We start from the raw sequence: 17696 nt of genomic DNA, 5'->3' as shown, positions 1-17696 counted from the left end.
GACAGAGAGCACTCACCATCGGGAAGGTGGAAGGCGGAAACCAGCTCCATCTTTAAGGCACAGCATTCCGCAGCTCTCTACAGTCCCCCCTTTTTGTTTTAGACGCATCAGGCAAGAGTAGAGGTCTGATCTCTGATATTAGAAATAAATTGGGACTTTGTACCGATGTTCATTTAGGTGTCATCGACCCAAAGAGGATCAGACCCGTCCAATACCTTTTTCTCAGAGGCGGGACCTGGGGTATCAACCCGCATGCAATCAGACATGCGCTTCTCTGGGTCCAAAGCGGCTGACCCTGAGTGCAGTGCTTAGCCTCGCATCCTGAGCTTAACATTTTAGCTTTTTATGGTATCCAACCATACTTGGGGCGAATGTCCTGCTTCAATGGCTGTAAAGGCCTGAATGATCATGGCTGCATTACACTGTTGTGAGACTCTAATCTTGCATATATACCACAGGCAAACCAAGGAGACCAACACCAGAAAGCCTGCTAACGCTCCCATGCCCGCCCATTCCTTCAGATGATTCATGGCTGCAGCAATCCATGATGATAATCCTGGGGCTAGTCCTGCGTCCACTCTGGTAGAATTTACCATGACAATGGCCACTCTCAGCTGCTCCATCGTAGTATCGAATTCTCCAGTCCAATTACCTAAAATACAGCTCGATAATTGTTTAGACAGATTTGCAGCACAGGAAAAATTCTCATGTTATATGCTAGTGACTCAAAGTCCAGCATATTTTCATTGACAGCCAAGTTGAGCGATTTGCCATAGGGTATCAATTTGCTCCTGCACGAGGTCAATCCTCTGATTGAACACCATCAAGATTCCTTAGTTGAGCATTAATTCCTTTATGTACAACTAAGGCATGAGGTACATTGGCTAAATGATTATTCAGGGTCTGAGCAGTCTGCCCAGTATGACTCATGGCTAATGCCCCGGTGGTAGCTCCAACAGCCGCCAATGAGATGGTAGTAACAATGGTGGCTGTAGTTCCAAGAGCCCTTTTCTGTCTGAAGAGAGTCATAGGGTGAGGGGCATCAACGGGCACAGGCACCCAGTGAGGCATGCGAGTAACCAAGGCATACCTAAATTTACTAGCATTCCAGCATTGGGCAAAAAAGCAAGTATCATTACCACAATTACTTGGCTCTATCTGGCTAATAATGAATAAAAATGGGGGATATAGACAAATAGGTGTGGGCTTATAGGAAATATTATGAGAAGCCTTAACCCCGTCATTGAAACATCCTGCGTCAGTTCTAGAACTAGCAGTGGTGGTGTCCGAGGTCTGAGTAGGTTCAGGAGACCATTGCCCCCAGGGGCGAGACGTGCTCCATGCCAATTGACTAACTCCATGTTTTCCTCCACTTTTGAAAGTCATTTAAGGTTCTTAAATTATTTTTCCCTTTTTTTAAAGATTTTTCATCAATTACACTTTATTCATTCTGCATCCCTTCATAAGCCCCTCCCTCCTCCCCTCCCAATCTCACCTCCCTCCTCCCTCTGCTTGCATGCCACTCCCCAAGTCCACTAATAGGGGAGGTTCTCCTCTCCTTTCTGATCTTAGTCTGTCAGTTCACATCAAAAGTGGCTGCATTGTCCTCTACTATGGCCTGGTAAGGCTGCTCCCCCCCAGAGGGAGGTGATCAAAGAGCAGGCCAATCAGATTATGTCAGAGGCAGTCCCTCTTCACATTACTATGTAACCCAATTGGACTCTGAACTGCCCTGGGCTACATCTGTGCAGGGGTTCTGGATTATTGATAATAGTTTTGGCTGTAGCTTTAACCTGTATTCTCTTGCAACCCAGTACCCTGGCTACTTATGTTCTCATTTGATTGACTACTTTGCATAACTTCCTAAAAGCCATCCCAGCTGGCCATAATTTATAAACAAGGCCCTTGCAGTGAGAACTGAAAAGCATCAGAGAGCCTGGGCACCAAGATGGAGTCACACCAGGTCTTCGTCTTCCTGCTCCTCTGGATGTCTGGTGAGGCATTAAAGAGTATTAGAATATCATCAAATTAATTCATTTGTAGAGAAACTGCTATTTTCTATAGGAAATCAATGGGATTCAGGCAATGCCATTAGGAAAGGCATTTTAGATCCCAACATTTGTATCAGGAACTCTTTGTGTGTATATGTGAATACTCATTGTCTATTTCTGATTGCAGGTGCTGAGGGGAACATTGTGATAACCCAGTCTCCCGAATTCATGTCCACATTTGTAGGAGACAGGATCACTCTAGGCTGCAAGGCCAGTCAGAGTGTGAGTAATGAAGTACATTGGTACCAACAGAAATCAGGGCAGCCTCCTAAACTGCTAATCTACTATGCATCCAATCGCCCCTCTGGGGTCCCTGAATGCTTCACAGGCAGTCGATCTGGGACAGATTTCACTCTCACAATCAACAGCGTGCAGGCAGAAGACCTGGCAGTTTATTACTGTCAGCAGGTTTACAGCTGTCCTCCCACAGTGCTTCATCTTCCAACACAAATCTCCTTGAGAGTCTCACTGGCAGCCTGCACCACACACAGCCCTGGGCCTGCACACTTCCTCTTTCTGCCTGGGATTTGTTATGCATGACTGATTAATAATTGAGAGATAGCCTCCATTCTTCCACAGATTTGTCAACACTGGTGTGTATAGATTAAAAGGAGAAGCTAAGTTAAGAATTTACAAGTTTGGGTGTTGTACTAAGAGCATATAGTACATGCTAGAAGTGTCAGAGAAGTGTATGGGGTCATGGTGGCTTTCAATATCTTTTTGTTATGCTTTGAGGCCATGATAAATTTATAAATATTTTTATTACTTTGTGTAAAATTTATTGTTAAATGAAAAGTTTGCTTGGTAGATGCATTCATATTATCGTAACTTTTTAAAAATTCTTTATTAATTACACTTTGTTCACTTTGTATCCTCCCTGGGGTACCTTCCCTCCTCCTTTGCCTATCCCTCCCTTCCTCCCCCCCTCGGCACGAATGACCCTCCCCAAGTCCACTGATAGGGGAGTCCTTCATCTCTTTCCTTCTGATCCTAGTCAATTAGGTCTCATCAGCACTAGCTGCATTGTCTTCTTCTGTGGCTGAGTAATGCTACTCCCCCCCCTCAGGGGGAGGTACTTAAAGAGCAGACCAATCAGTTCATGTCAGAGACAGTTCCTGTTCCTATTACTATGGAACCCACGTGGATCCTGAACTGCCATGGGCTCCATCTATGCAGGAGTCTTAGGTTATCTCCATGCATGGTCCTTGGTTGAAGTATCAGTCTCAGGAAAGACCCCTGTGCTCAGATTGTTTTGGTTCTGTTGCTCTCCTTGTGGAGTTCCTGTCTTCTCCAGATCTTACTGTTTCCCACTTCTTTCATAAGATTCCCTCCACTCTGCCCAAAGGTTGGCCATAAGTCTCAGTATCTGCATTGATATTCTGCAGGGCAGAACCTTTCAGAGGTCCTGTGTCAGGCTCCTGACTTGTTCCCACTTTTCTGATGTCCATCCTCTTTGCCTTTCTGGATAGGGATTGAGCATTTTAGCAAGAGTCCTCCCTCTTGATTAGTTTCTTTAGGTGTACAGATTTTAGTATGTTTATCCTATATTATATGTCTATATGAGTGAGTATATAGCATGTTTGTCTTTCTGCTTCTGGGATAGCTCACTAAGGATGATCTTCTCCAAATCCCACTATTTACCTGCAAATTTCGTGATTTCCTTGTTTGTTTGTTTTTTTATTGCTGAGTAATATTCCATTGTGTAGATGTACCACAATTTCTGTATGCATTTTTCAACTGAGGGGCATCTGGGCTGTTTCCAGGTTCTTGGGTGTTACAAATAAAGCTGCTACAAACATGGTTGAGCTAATGTCCTTATTGTGTACTTGAGCCTCTTTTGCTTATATGCCTAGAATTGGTATAGCCACATCCTGAGGAAGCGCTGTTCCTAATTGTCTGAGGAAGTGCTAGATTGATTTCCGGGATGGTTGTACAAGTTTACATTCCCACAAGCAGTGGAGGAGGGTAATCCTTTCTCCATAACCTCTCCAGCATGTGTTGTCACTTGAGTTTTTGATCTTAGCCATTCTGATGGGTGTAAGGTGAAATCTTAGGGTCGTTTTGATTTGCATTTCCCTCATAACTAAGGATGTCAAACATTTCTTTAAGTGTTTCTCTGTCATTCAATATTCCTCTGTTTAGAATTCTCTGTTTAGCTCTGTAATCCATTTTTTAATTGGATGACTTGATTTGTTGCTGTTTAACTTCTTGAGTTCTTTATATATACTGGAAATTAGTCCTCTGTCATATATAGGGTTGGTGAAGATCCTTTCCCAATCTCTAGGCAGTTGTTTTGTTCTGATGACAGTGTCCTTTTCTTTGCAGAAGCTTTTCAGTTTCATGAGGTCCCACTTATTGATTTTTGCTCTTAGAGCCTGAGTTGTTGGTATTCTGTTCAGGAAGTTTCTCCTGTACCAATGAGTTCTAGGCTCTTGCTCACTTTTTCTTCTAAGTGATTTAGTGTGTCTGGTTTTAGGTTGAGGTCTTTGATCCACTTGGACTTTAGTTTTGTGCAGGGTGGTAAGTATGGATCTATTTGCATTTTTCTACATGTAGACATCCTGTTAGACTGAAAGGGTTAGACTAACTTTGTAACCTGTATGTCTTCTAAAGCCTATAGTTTTGAGTTTTAGGTCCAGGTTAAGCTAAAGCCTCTTAGTACCTTTCCAGAGAGTGAAGGAATGTGACCCTATCTGTGAGGACAGATATAAAAAAAAGGCAAGCAAGCAATGACCTTCACTCAGCAAAAGAAGGACCAGACCCTTGTCCTTGAGATAGCATTTCTTAGCAGTGAACCTAGACTTCTTCTGAGTAGCTTTTGACCTCCAGCCAAAAGTCTGTAGCCCCTAATCTTCAAGGATGAGCTAACCACCCCCACCTTAATTTGCAGCTGCATTGACACTTGGCAGGACTGGCCAAGCTTGAACACCTAAGATTAACCAATTATCTTACTTTATAACTTCCTCATCCAATCCTAAATTGCCAAAACTGCAACTTCAAATTTCCTGCAATTTTTCTTTTAAAAACCTAAAGGCCTTTGTCTCCTGGTGCCACTCTTTGCTGACCGGCAGGGGTGACCCCCTTGTACAATGGTTAATAAACCTCTTGCTTTTGCAATGAGTCTTGGTCTGGGGGAGTTTCTGGGAAGGGCACGATTGAACTCCTGAGCTGTGAGACCCCAGGTCTTACAAGACTAGCACCATTAGTTGAAGGAGCTGTCTTTTTTCCATTGAATGGTTTTGGCATCTTTGTCAAAAATCACGTGTCCATAAGACTATGGATTTATTTCAGGGTTTTCTATTCGATTCCATTGATCCACCACTCTGTTTCTATGCCAGTACCACACATTTTTTTATATTGTTGCTCTGTAGTACAGCTTGAGATCAGGGACGGAGATACCTGCTGAAAATCTTTTACTATAGAGAATAATTTTAGCAATTCTTGGTTTCTTGTTGTTCCATAGGAAGGTGAAAATTTTTCGTTCAAGGTCTGTAAAGAATTGTGTCAGTAATTTGATGGGAATTGCATTGTATCTGTAGATTGCTTTTGGTAAGATGGCCAGTTTTACTATATTAATCTTGCCAAATCATGAGCATGGGAGAACTTTCCATGTTCTGATATCTTCTTCTAATTCTTTCTTCAGAGACTTGAAATTTTTCTCATACAAGTGCTTGATTTGCTTGGTTAAGTTCACACCAAGGTACTTTTTTTTTTAAATTATACTTTATTTACTTTGCATCCCCCCTCTAGTTCCCTCCCTCCTCTCCTCCCAATCCCTCCCTTCCTGCCTTTTCTCCACACACTCCCCTCCCCAAGTCCACTGGTAGGGGAGGGTTTCTTCTTCTTCCTTCTGGTCCTAGTCTGTTAGTTCACATCAGGAGTGGCTGTATTTTCTTCCTCTGTGGTCTAGTAAGGCTGCTGCCCCCTCAGGGGATTTTGATCAAAGAGAAGCCAATTAGTTCATGTCAGAAGCAGTCCCTCTTCCCATTACTATGGAACCCACTTGGACACTGAACTGCCATGGGCTACAGTCTGTGTATGGGTTCTAAGTTATCTCCATGCATGGTACTTGGTTGGAGTATGAGTCTCAGGAAAGACGACTGTGCTCAAATTTTTTGGTTCTGTTGCTCTCCTTGTGGACCTCCTGTCCTCTCCAGACCTACCTATTATTTCCCACTGCTTTCATAAGATTCCTTTCATTCTATCCAAAGTTTGGCCATAAGTCTCAACATTTGCTTTTATAGTCTGCAGGGCAGAGCCTTTCAGAAGCCCTCTGTGGGAGGTTCCTAACTTGTTTCCTGTTTTCTTCTTCTTCTGCACACCAAGGTACTTTATGTTCTTTGTGGCTATTGTGAAAGGTGTCTTTTTACTAATTTCTTTCTCAGTCCTTTTGTCTTTTGTATACAGGAGGGCTACCAACTTTTTTGGTTTAATCTTATATCCAGCTACTTTGCTGAAGGTGTTTTTCAGCTGTAGGAGTTGTGTAGTAGAATTTTTGGAGTCACTTAGGTATACTATCATATCATCTGCAAATAGTGATAATTTGACTTCTTCCTTTCCAATTTGTATCCCCTTGATCTCCTTTAACTGTCTTATTGCACTAGCAAGGACTTCAGGAACAATGTTGAAGAGACATGAAGGAGTGGGCAGCCTTGCCTTGTCCCTGATTTCAGTGGGAAAATTTTAAATTGCATTCCATTGAGTTTGATATTGGCTATAAGCTTGCTGTATATTGCCTGTACTATGTTCAGGTATGTGACTTGTATCCCTGATCTCTCCAAAATGTTAAACATGAATGGATGTTGGATTTTCTCAAAGTTTTTTCAGCATCTAAGGAGATGATCATGTGGTTTTTCTCTTTCAGTTTTTTATGTGGTGGATCACATTGATGGATTTTCATATATTGAACCACACCTGCCTGCCTAGGATGAAGCCTACTTGGTCATAGTGGATGATATCTTTGATGTGTTCTTGTATTTGGTTTGCAAGTATTTTGTTGAGTATTTTGGCATCGATGTTCATGAGGGAGATTGGCCTGAAATTCTCTTTCTTTTTTGAGTCTTTGTGAGGTTTTGGTACCAAGGTGCCTGTGGCTTCATAGAATGAGTTTGGTAATGTTCCTTCTGTTTCTATTTTGTGGAAGAGTTTGAAGAGTATTGGTGTTAGCTCTTCTTTGAAGGTCTGTTAGAATTCTGCAATGAAACCATCTGGCCCTCGGCTTTGTTTGCATGGGAGACTTTCAATGATGGCTTCTATTTCCTCAGGGGATATAGGACTATTTAATTAATTTACCTGGTCTTGATTCAGCTTTGGTAAGTCAAAACAATCAAGAAAATTGTCCATTTCATTTAGATTTTCAAATTTTGTGGCATGTAGGCTTTTGAAGTTAGTTCTAACGATTGTTTGGATTTCCTTTGTGTCTGTTTTTATGTCCCCTTTTCATTTCTGATTGTATTAATTTGGATAGTGTCTCTCTGTCTTTTAGTTGTTTGGCTAAGAGTTTGTCTATCTTGTTGATTTTTTCAAAGAACAAGCTTTTGGTTTCATTGATTCTTTGAATTGTTTTTGTTTTATTTGTTTCTAATTGATTGATTTTAGCCCTGAGTTTGATTATTTCCAGCTGTTTACTCCTTTTTGGTGTGTCTGCTTCTTCTTTTTCTAAGGTTTTTAAGTGAGCTGTTAAGTTGCTTGAATGAGCAGTCTCGAATTTCTTCTGGAAGGCACTTAGTGCTGTAAACTTTCCTCTTAGCACTGCTTCATCTTATCCCATAAGTTTGGGTATGTTGTGCCTTCATTTTCATTGAATTCTAGGAAGTCTTTAATTTCTTTCTTTATTTCTTCTCTGACTCAGCTATCATTTAGTAGCAAGTTGTTCAGTTTCCATATGTGTGTAGGTCTTTTGCTATTTTTGTCCAGCTTTATTCAATGGTGATCAGATAGGATACAAGGGATTATTTCAATCTTCCTGTAGCTGTGGAGGCTTGCTTTGTGACCAACCATATGGTCTATTTTGGAGAATGTTCCATGAGGTGCTGAGAAGAAGATAAACTATTTTGTGCTTGGGTGAAAGGTTCTATAGATGTCCATTTGATTCATGACTTCTGTCACAGTTATTGTTTCTTTGTTTAATTTCTGTTTTGTTGACGGGTCTTTTATTAAGAATGGGTTGTTGAAGTCTCCCACTATTAGTGTGTGGGGTCTATGTGTGACTTAAGTTTCATTAATGTTTCTTTTAAAAATGTGGGTGCCCTTGCATTTGGAGCTTAAATGTTCAGGATTGTGATATGTTCCTGGTGGATTTTTCCCTTGATGAGTATGAAATGTCCTTCCCCATCTCTTTTGATTAATTTTGGTTGAAAGTCTATTTTATCAGATATTAGAATGGCTACTCCTGCTTGCTTCTTGGGTCCATTTGCTTGGAAAACTGTCTTCCACTTTACTCTCAAGTAATGTCTATCTTTGTGACTTGGGTGTGTCTTGTATGCAACAGATTGCTGGGTCTTGTTTATGCATTCATTCTGTGAGTCTTTGTCTTTTTATTGGAGATTTGAATCCATTGATGTTGAGGGAGATTAATGACCAGTGGCTGTTAGATCCTTTAATATTGATGTTCGCTATGGTAGTGTGTTTGTGTGTTTGGCTACTTTTTGTTTTGCTGTAGTAAGTTTACTTATTTCCTGTGTTTTCTTGAAAGTAGTTAGATTTCTTGAGTTGTATTTTTCCTTCTAGTATCTTCTGTAACACTGGATTTGTGTGTAGGTATTGTTGAAGTTTGTTTATGTCATTGAATATCTTGTTTTCTCCGTCTATGAAGACTGAGAATTTTGCTGGTACAGTAGCCTAGGCTGACATCTGTATTCTATTAGGGTCTGCAGGATATCTGTCCAGGCCCTTCTGACTTTCATAGTTTCTGTTGAGAAGTCAGGTGTGATTCTGATTGGGTTGCCATTATATGTTACTTGGCCTTTTTCCCTGTCAGCTTTATTTTTTCTTTGTTCTGTATACTTATTGTTTTGATTATTATGTGATGGGGGGATTTTTTTCTGGTCTAATTTATTAGGTGTTCTGTAGGCCTCTTGTATTCTTATACTCCTCTCCATTAAGGGAGGGGGGAATTTTCTTCAATGATTTTGTTGAAAATATTTTCTGGGCCTTGGAGGAAGGAATCTTCTTTTCCTCTATTCTTATTATTCTTAGGTTTTGTCTTTTTATGTTGTCTTAAATTTCTTAGACAGCTTTTGCCAGGAATTTTTTAGATTTATTATTTTCTTTGATGGACACATCAATTTCTTCAACTGTATCTTCCACACCTGAGATTCTTTCTTCCATCTCTTGTAGTCTGTTGATTATGCTTACCTCTGTAGTTCCTGTTTTCTTTCCTAGGTTGTCCCTCTCCATGATTTCCTCCATTTGTGTTTTCTTTAATTTTTTCCAATTCTATTTTCAGATCTTGAACCATTTTGTTGATTACCTTCACCTGTCTGACTGTATTTTCCTGTTTTTTTCTTCAACTCCTTTTCGTGTTTCTTTGAACATTCCTTTGTTTCTTTTATTTCTTCCAGTGATTTAATCATTTGCTCTCTGAAAGCCACAAACTGTTTGACTGCATCTTCCTGTATTTCTTTATGGATGGCCATAATCTCTTTTATTATATCATCCCCTAATTCTTTACACATTTTATTTACTTCCTCCATTAACCTTTTCATAAGCATAGATTAAGGTCATCTTCTTGAATTTCACTTATGTTAGGGTGTCCAGGGCTACTTGCCCCTGGATAACTGGATTCTGGGGATGCTATATTGCTTTTCCTTTTGTTAGTTGTGCTTTTTCGCTGGCCTCTACCCATCTCTCTGTCTCAGATGTTGTCTGTTAGTTTCTGGTGCCTGCTGGGTCCTGGGGTGGGGAGAATCCACTTAGCCGGGTTCTGAAGGAGTTCTCCTCAGCTTTTTGGGTATGGTCAACTAAATGGTGTTGCTTTTCAGGAATTATCACAGTTCACTTCAGGTGTTTGGACCCGTGTGGTAACTGTCATGTTCAGGAAGGCTCTTTTCTCATCAGGAGAGGTCCTGGTGATAGCTGCCCTGCTGCTGGGTTTCTTGCTCTGAATTTAGTGAGCTGCAGCTGTTGCTCTTAAGGTGTAATTTTTGGGTGTAGCCCTCTTGAAGAACCAGGGATTCCCACAGTTTTGTCAGTTTAGCTAGGGATAACTGGTTGAACCTTGGAACAATATCTGAGGGTTGCTGTAATGGCGCTCTGGCTTTTGTAGGTCTGAGGATGCAGCTGTGTGCCCCAGTGCCCTAGTGGTACTCAACAATGGTAGCTGAGTACAGTGCTCATGCCTGTAGTAGAAGGCTAGAGCCTACAGTCTGTGTGAATTCAGAAAGTCTTCTGGAGCTGGGTGTCCTGAGCATTGGACCTGGTGATCACCCCCGCTGTGGTGTTTCCTCCTGACTTGGACACCCAGACTTTGCTTTGGGGACCTCCTTTCTGTCTGGGATAGCGAGTAGAACCCACAGGCACAGAGGAGCATGGCTCTGCCTTTCTGGTGATTGTGTGCCTGGACTTCTGCTGAAACTGGGTCATTTTTCTCGAGACCTTTTTGGGGTGGTGGTATCAGGTTAGTGCTCTGAGATCAGACCTGCTGTTCCCCTCCCTGTGGGTTTGCACCTGACAGAGGAACTCAGTCTCTGATGTCCTGGGGCCCACAGTTCTATCCAGGATAGCAAGTCAGGCGTGCAGGCAGGATACTGGGCCAGTGCCTGGGTCCACAGCTCTGGTTCTGGGTTGGCTCCTGGGCACCTGTGGAACCCCAGGTCTTTTTCAGGAAATATCTGGGTGACCTAAGGTCAGTCCCAATCGTTTCCTGCACTGTGGGGTTATCTCTCCACTGGAAATCCCAGTCTCTGGTGTTGTGGGGCCCACAGTTCAGTCTGGGACAGTGATCAGAGCACATTGGCATATGGCTCTGGGCTGGCGACCAAGAACCTGTTGGAACCGGAAACTCTTCCGAGGTTTAGCTGGGTCAGTTGAAGTTTATTGAATCCTCCACAGTGGGTATCCGTGGGTATCCTCTCACCTGGGAAACACAATAACTTGTGTTTTAGGGCCGCAAGTTCTAACTGCTGGTCATTGGGCCGATCTTGCCGTGCTTCTGGTCAGAACGAGAGTCGTCCCAGCACTGCCATCTTGCCCCCGAATAAATATTTTTATTTTAATTTTTATTAATTACAATTTATTAACTTTGTATCACCCCATAAACAACTCCCTCCTCCCTTCCCATTCCACCCCTCTTCCCCCTTCTCCACACATGCCCCTTCCCAAGTCTACTGATAGGGGAGGTCTTCCTCTCCTTCCTTCTGATCCTAGTCTCTTAGGTCTCATCAAGAATGGCTGCATTGTCTTCTTCTGTAGACTGCAGTTTATACCAGTGCCTCACCTAGTAGGCTGCCCTCTCTCCCCTTGGTTCTCTCTATATCACTTTGCCCACTGGACAATTTGCACATGTTTCCCAGGGAGGCCCTTCTCTTCATGGACTGGAAGAAAGCTCAGTTCTGCTCTGCCTTCACTCTCATTTCTGTTCATTCTCAAAATGAGGTTCCTGCTTCCTAGACTGAGGTGATAATGCTCCTGATACCAGGAGAGATCAAGGAGGAAGGAAAGCAGGCACTGTATAAGCTCTAGAGTTGGGCTGTTTTCCATGCTTCTTCTATTCCACTATGAGATGAGCAGGAATTGTGCTGAAACTCTTAAGGTGAAATCCACCAGGAGAGACCAAAGACTGTTTAAATTACAATTAACCAACTTTTGGGCAGGTTGTGCAAAACCTGCACTCCCAGTGTAGGGTCCATACCGCTCCCTCCCCCAAAGTGACTCACAGACCACGGTTCGATGCAAAAGCAAGAGGCAGTTTATTCCGATTGCGATGGGGGTCGTCCCTTCAAAGCAGGAGACGACCCCGAGCATACAAAGCACAGAGTTTTTATTCCTAAAAGAATCAGGCCTTTACGTTGATTAGTCAGTAGAAAAGATAACAGTAATGCAGCTGGCAGCTGTAGTGGGGAGCTCACAGCTCCAAAAACAGTCCTCCCTTCTTCCCATTTTTCGATTCTGTAGCGGGCCGCTTACAGCTTCAAGGACAGTCCTCCCCTAAATTGCCTGACTTGTTCTTTCTTCTTAGCTGGCCCTTATTCAAGGTCCAGTTGTTTTTCTTTCTAATTTGAGATGGTCCCATTTATCAGTTGTTTATGTATTTATTTTTGTTTTTTTTATTGAAAATAGGTTTTCCAGATATGAGAAGATGGAAAGATCTCCCATGCTCATGGCTTGGCAGGATTAACATAGTAAAAATGGCCATCTTACCAAAAGCAATCTACAGATTTAACGCAATTCCCATCAAATTGCCAACACAATTCTTTACAGACATGGAAAGAAAAATTATAAACTTTGTATGGAATAACAAGAAACCCAGAATTGCTAAAACAATCCTCTACAATAAAAGATCTCTGGCAGTATCTCCATCCCTGATCTCAAGCTGTACTATAGAGCAACAGTTATAAAAACTGTATGGTACTGGCATAGAAACAGAATGGTGGATCAATGGAACTGAACAGAAGAACCAGAAATAAACCCACACACTTATGAAGACCTGATTTCTGACAAAGATGCCAAAACCATAAAATGGAAAAAAGATAGCACCTTCAACAAATGGTGCTGGTCCAACTGGATGTCTACATGTAGAAAAATGCAAATAGATCCATACTTATCACCCTGAACAAAACTGAAGTCCAAGTGGATCAAAGACCTCAACATAAAACCAGAAACATTAAATCGGCTAGAAAAAAAAGTGGGGAATACCCTAGAACTCATTGGTACAGGAGAAACTTCCTAAACAGAACACCAACAGCACAGGCTCTAAGAGCAACAATCAATAAATGGGACCTCATGAAACTGAAAAGCTTCTGTAAAGCAAATGACACCATCATCAAAACAAAGCAACTGCCTACAGATTGGGAAAAAATCATCACCAACCCTATATCTGACAGAGGACTCATATCCAGTATATATAAATAACTAAAGAAGCTGAAAAGCAGCAAACCAAGTAATCCACTTAAAAAATGGGAAAAAGAGCTAAACAGAGAACTCTCTGTAGAGGAATATTGAATGGCAGAGAAGCACTTAAAGAAATGCTCAACCTCATTAGCCATTAGGATAATGCAAATCAAAACAACCCTGAGATTTCACCTTACACCCATCAGAATGGCCAAAATCAAAAACTCAAGTGACAACACATGCTGGAGAGGTTGTGGAGAAAGGGGAACCCTTCTCCACTGCTGGTGGGAATGTAAACTGTTACAACTACTCTGGAAAGCAATCTGGCGCTTTCTCAGACAACTAGGAATAGTGCTTCCTCAAGATCCTGCTATACTACTTCTAGGCATATATCCAAAAGATGCTCAAGTACACAAAGAGAACATTTGTTCAACCATGTTTGTAGCAGCCTTATTTGTAATAGCCAGAAGCTGGAAACAGCCCAGATGCCCCTCAACTGAAGAATGGATGCAGAAACTGTGGTACATCTGTACAATGGAGTATTACTCAGCAATGAAAAATAAAGAAATCATGAAACTTGCAGGTAAATGGTGGGAATTGGAAAGGATCTTCCTGAGTGAATTGTCCCAGAAGAAAAAAGGCACACATGGTATATATTCACTCATATAGACATACAATAAACACACTAAAATCTGCCCATCTAAACAAACTAAGCAAAAGAGAGGACCCTAGCTAAAATGTTCAATCCCCATCCTGAAAGGCAAAGAAGATGGACATCAGAAGAGAAAGAAAACAGGAAACAACCTAGGAACCTGCTACAGAGGGCCTCTGAAAACCAGAAGAAGAAAACAGGAAACAACCTAGGAACCTGCCACAGAGGGCCTCTGAAAGCCTCTGCCATGCAGACTGTCAAAGCAGATGCTGAGCCTGATGGCCAACTGTTGGGCAGAGTGAATGGAATTTTATGTAAGAATTGGGAAATAGTAAGAGCTGGAGAGGACAGGAACTCCACAAGGAGAGCAACAGAACAAGAAAATTTAAACACAGGGAACTTCCCCAGAGACTCATACTCCAACCAAGGACTATTCAGGGAGATAACCTAGAACCCTGACAATGCAGCCACTTCTGATGAGAACTGATAGTCTAAGATCAGAAAGAAGGGGAGGAGGACCTCCCCTATCAGTGGACTTGGGGAAGGGCATGCATGCAGAATGGGATGGAGGTGGGACCGGGAGGGGAGGAGGGAGGGGCTTATGGTGGGATACAAAATGAATAAACTGTAATTAATAAAAGTTAAATAAAAAATTAAAAAAAAGAAAATAGGTTTTCCTTCTAATAATATTTTCTGCTCCCTCTACTCCTCCCCTCAGGATCCACTCTCTTTCGGTCTCTTACTAGATAAAGAAAAGCAGGTTTCTCTTAGATAACAACCAGACATCACAAAATAATATATAATAAGAAGCAAAAACTATCGTATCAAAGTTGAATATCAGAATGTAACAGGAGGAAAAGAGTCCCTAGCACAGACACAACAGTTTGACTCACTCATTCTCACAACAGGATTAACATAAATGTTCTAAGATAAAAGCTGTATACATGAAGGTGCCTGGCGCTCCTGCCCCATGGAGCGGCCCCCGGGGCTGCGGCTTGGTCATGGGAGATGCGGGAGCGGCTCTGCCTTGGGCAGCTTCGGGAACATCTGCCTGTACCAGCACCGGGAACTTGATCTCAAAATAGCAATTAAGTCTTGTCGCCTAGAGCTAAGTACCAAAAACAGAGAACGATGGTGCCATGAAATTCAGATCATGAAAAAGTTGAACCATGCAAATGTTGTAAAGGCCTGTGATGTCCCTGAGGAATTGAATTTTCTAATTAACTATGTGCCACTTCTAGCAATGGAATCCTGCTCTGGAGGAGACCTTCGGAAGTTACTCAACAAACCAGAAAATTGTTGTGAAGTTAAAGAAAGCCAGATACTTTCTTTACTGAGTAACTTAGGATCTGGGATTTGATATTTGCATGAAAACAAAATTATACAGCGAGATCTAAATCCTGAAAATATAGTTCTTCAAGATGTTGATGGGAAGATAATACATAAAATCATTGGTTTGGGTTATGCCCAAGGATGTTGATCAAGGAAGTCTGTGTACGTCTTTTGTGGGAACATTGCCATTGCAGTATTTGGCCCCAGGGCTCCTTGAAAATAAGCTGTACACAGCCACTGTGAATTATTGGAGCTTTGGGACCATACTGTTCGAATGTATTGCCGGATATAGGACGTTTTTTGCATCATCTGCACCATTTACCTGGCATGAGAAGATGAAGAAGAAAGATCCAAGGTGTATATTTGCATGTGAAGAGATGACTGGAGTTCAGTTTGGTAGCCATTTACCTCAGCCAAACAGCCTTTGTAGTTTAATTGTAGGGTCCATGGAAAGCTGGCTACAGTTGATGCTGAATTGGGACCCACAGCAGAGAGGGGGACCCATTGATCTTACTTTGAAGCAGCCACGATGTTTTGTGTTAATGGATCACATTCTCAATTTAAAGATAGTGCACATCCTAAATGTGACTTCTGCAAAAATCAACTCTTTTCTGTTACTGTGTGATGAAAGTATTCATTCACTACAGTCTCGAATTGAGCATGAAACAGGAATAAATACTGGTTCTCAAGAACTTCTGTCAGAGACAGGAATTTCTCTGGATCCTCGGAAACCAGCCTCTCAATGTGTTCTAGATGGAGTTAGAGGCTGTGATAGCTACATGGTTTATTTATTGATAAAAGTAAAAATGTATATGAAGGGCCATTTGCATCCAGGAGTTTATCTGATTGTGTAAATTATATTGTACAAGACAGCAAGATACAGCTTTCAATTATACAGCTGCATAAAGTATGGGCTGAGGCAGTGCACTATGTATCTGGGCTAAAAGAAGACTACAACAGGCTCTTTCAGGGACAGAGAACAGCATGTTAAGTCTTCTTAGATATAATGCTAACTTGACAAAAATGAAGAATACTTTGATCTCAGCATCACAGCAACTCAAAGCTAAATTGGAGTTTTTTCACAAAAGCATCCAGCTTGACTTGGAGAGATACAGTGAGCAGATGGCCTATGGATTCTCTTCAGAAAAAAATAATGCTGAAAGCATGGAAAGAAATGGAAGAAAAGGCTATTCACTAGGCTGAGGTTGGTGTCATTGGATACCTTGAGGATCAAATTATGCCTTTGCATACTGAAATCATGGAGCAGCAGAAGAGCCCCTATGGGAGACACCAGAGAGACTTGATGGAATCTCTGGAACAGCATGCCATTGATCTTTATAAGCAGTTAAATCGCAGACCTACAGACCACTCCTACAGTGACAGCACAGAGATGGTGAAGATCATTGTGCACACTGTGCAGAGTCAGGACTGTATTCTCAAGGAGCTGTTTGGTCACCTGAGCAAGTTGTTGGGTTGTAAGCAGAAGATTATTGATCTACTCCCCAAGGTGGAAGTGGCCCTCAGTAACATCAAAGAAGCTGACAATACTGTCATGTTTATGCAGGGAAAGAGGCAGAAAGAAATTTGGCACCTCCTTAAAATTTCCTGTACACAGAGTTCTGTCCGCTCTCTTGTAGGATCCAGTCTAGAATGGACAGTAACCCCTCCAGCATCAGCATGGCTGCCCCCCACATTAACAGACTATGAACTTCCTTTGACATGTGTGGTAACTCCACAAAATGGAGAGACATTATCACAAATGATAGAAGAAAATCTGAACTGTCTTAGCCATTTAAGTACTATTATCCATGAAGCAAATGAGGAACAGAGCAATGGTATGATGAGTCTTGATTGGAGTTGGTTAACAAAATGACTCGCCACTTGTTCACTGTCCTCAAGCCAATGGAAGGCTTATCATTAAAATTGGCAAAGTACTGCTTGTTTAGCTGATGGAAAAGTTATCTTCTAAAGTTGTAAATTTTAGGCATAGGGCCCATGTGGTATTAGAATACAGAGACAAAAAATTCATCCAGTGTTCATTTTAAGTAAAAGTTGTCTACTGAGTTTCTGTGGAAGAGACAGCTCACAAGTAAAATGGAGCTTCCTGAAGACTGACACCTGCCTCCTTGGGTTTGACTCAGCATGTGCTCTTCTTGGCCTCATAAGGAGTTAGAGGAATCTCATCTTTATAACTGCACATTTAGAAGTGTCCTTAGGGGATTGTGCATACATGCCTTCAATATCAGCTGACTATAATGAACTGTGTTGTGTGCTATATGTACGTGTATTTAAGGTGTACATTTAATAATAATATCAAAGATTTCTGTTAATTTATAATGTATTTGAAGGTGGTATGTTTTTGCATTTGTAAAAATGGATCGCTTGTTTAAACAATCTTTTGTGTCTTGTCATACAAGTTTCAAAAGTTCTGCATCCCTTTATAATTATAGTTTCAAAATCCAAGAAGTTCTGAAAACAAGGTTTTCAAGGTTTTTGGTAACAAGATTTACTTGCCTCTGGATGTATTCTGACCTGACACTGACTCTGTTTATCCCATTTAGTGTGAATATTCATTTATTTTGCTGCATAAATATTAATGTGTTTTATTAATG

At 41.5% G+C, this 17696-nt stretch overlaps 1 pseudogene; it reads left to right on the top strand.

Moving 5' to 3' along the window:
- The first annotated feature begins 1948 nt into the window (after positions 1 to 1948).
- Positions 1949 to 16957, top strand: LOC110541880 (inhibitor of nuclear factor kappa-B kinase subunit alpha-like; annotated as a pseudogene).
- Positions 16958 to 17696: the final 739 nt, after the last annotated feature.

Source organism: Meriones unguiculatus, chromosome 5, assembly GCF_030254825.1.
Source record: "Meriones unguiculatus strain TT.TT164.6M chromosome 5, Bangor_MerUng_6.1, whole genome shotgun sequence".
Taxonomy (NCBI): domain Eukaryota; kingdom Metazoa; phylum Chordata; class Mammalia; order Rodentia; family Muridae; genus Meriones; species Meriones unguiculatus.
This window is presented reverse-complemented; position numbering and strand designations above follow the sequence as displayed.